Source organism: Cottoperca gobio, chromosome 13, assembly GCF_900634415.1.
Source record: "Cottoperca gobio chromosome 13, fCotGob3.1, whole genome shotgun sequence".
NCBI classification, from domain to species: Eukaryota; Metazoa; Chordata; class Actinopteri; order Perciformes; family Bovichtidae; genus Cottoperca; species Cottoperca gobio.
The window spans coordinates 17,525,713-17,527,644 of record NC_041367.1 but is presented as its reverse complement, the minus strand read 5'-3'; the positions used below and the strand labels follow the sequence as shown (position 1 = coordinate 17,527,644).

The window sequence follows — 1,932 nt, the reverse complement described above, 5'->3', positions numbered from 1 at the left end:
ATAAAGCAAAAGGAAACACTTGATTTAAGTAGTTCGTCTTATTTTTCCACAATGTTATGAGCAGCCTCAGAAGTTTCAGCACCAACGTTGTTTATTTTTATCTCAACTGTTTTGAGTTGGAGGGGTAAAATGGAAAATCTGTCTTACCATCTTGTTTGGCTTTTATAAGTGTGTGTGAGTGTGAGTGTGTGTGTGCGTGTGCGTGTGCGTGCGTGCGTGCGCACATAAGAGACTAAATGGCTTTGTTTGCAGGCCAGCTTTTATAAACTTAGATCTTTATGGATTTGCTATATTCTCTATATGTTGGCTATAAGTCTCTAAATGCACTTACGGTACACAATAGTGTGGTATTTTTCATCTCTATCGAAAGTAAACTCCACAGCATTGGACTGTTGTGACATGATGACGTATAACATCATATCATAGAAACTCTGACACCACCCATCCCACATCATCCCCAATAAAGCGCAGCTGAAACCGTAAAGATAAGTGACTATTGATCCCGTCTGCTGTTATGGTATCTTGCCTGAGAGGCAGCATTTCATTTCAGCGATCTGACAACAAGGTTCTTGGCGGCACTGCCAGCACAGACCCAGGATTTCCCCAGCTCACCGGATGTTACTCAGATATCATTGGCCAGGACATTGAGTACTGGGAATAAATGGAATACCACAAAGTTCAGCATCTGGACGGCGCTCTTGAGTCCTTTAAATAGACCAGCTCTCTCTTCCAGTACTGCTTGGCTCCGGTTGGATACAAGCTGGATTCTTGAGTGTTTTTACTCAGCACTCTTTGTTGAAAAGTGGGGTGGTGTTTGAGAAGCAGGATTACTGAATAACAACATATTGTTTGTGTGTAACAATACACACGGTGCACACCCTCACGTGAGAACTTGTTCCAGCCGGTGGCTGTATTAATGAGTTAGCAGATGTGAGAGGTGATGGGAGACACCACTTAGAGGCAGGTAGTGGTGAGCAGGGTGGCAAACATTCATCCCATCATCCGCTCCATATGACAGCGATCACCAAGCTTTTGCCTGCTGAAGCATGAGACCAGCAGGGAAATCTGGGTTAAAGGATAATATTGAGGGGTTTTTTTTTTTCAGAGCTAATAAATTTGAATGAAAAGGACTCTTCATGCTTAGGAAATGTCATGAGTTGCTTCCTCTTTCAGAAATGAAGCATCAGCTCCTCAAAGCAGGATTTGGTAGAGAACAGGTGATGCTGTTGTAATATATTGCATTTAGGACACAATATAAATTCAGTACAAATGCGGGGAAGAGTTACTTTTTAATTGTGTTATAACAATTATAACGTGCATCTAAAACAATATATTGATTATTGTACTTAAAGGTGGATTGTGTTGTTGAAAATGAAATAATACACTGTTTTTTTATTTTGGACAGTGATAAGCTTCACTATTTTAACTGAATAGACAAATGACTTAAGTTCTAGTTAATGTGTCCTGAGATAGGAGGCCGCCATCGTGTTGCTGATTTACAGAGAAGAACCCTGGTGAACTGTTCCTGCCGTTAACCTCCATCTTCATCCTGTTACCTCTCTAAATAGAGATGTGTGTGGATAACAACCTTTTCGAGCATAACCCAGCCCCTTTTTATTGAATTGAAAAAGCAAATATATATACAGGAAATAGGTCAATATAAAGTCTAAATGGTTTACTCCATAAGGACTAAAGCTATAAATGGCAGCTTCAGGGGATTTGGAACTTTTACTTAGGCTATTACTCTTGCTATGTTTCTTTACCTGTGACACCATGTTTCAGGTGTTCTAGTTTCCAGCTCTAATCCTCCCACACAGATAACATCCTACCTGATAGGAAGTTGTTAAGAAATTAATGATGAAATAATGGCTTTGTGCCGCTAAAATAAAAAGTAAGAGCCCTGCAAGGTGTGCAATGTCAACATGTGTTTTG

At 40.2% G+C, this 1,932-nt stretch overlaps 1 protein-coding gene across 1 annotated transcript in view; it reads left to right on the top strand.

Moving 5' to 3' along the window:
- Nucleotides 1-23, top strand: part of cog6 (component of oligomeric golgi complex 6) — a 21,431-nt gene extending 21,408 nt beyond the window's left edge. Inside the window, 1 exon segment of the mRNA XM_029446959.1 lies at nt 1-23. This exon segment is cut by the window's left edge and continues 517 nt beyond it. The gene's annotated coding sequence lies outside the window, so the exon portion shown is untranslated.
- Nucleotides 24-1,932: the final 1,909 nt, after the last annotated feature.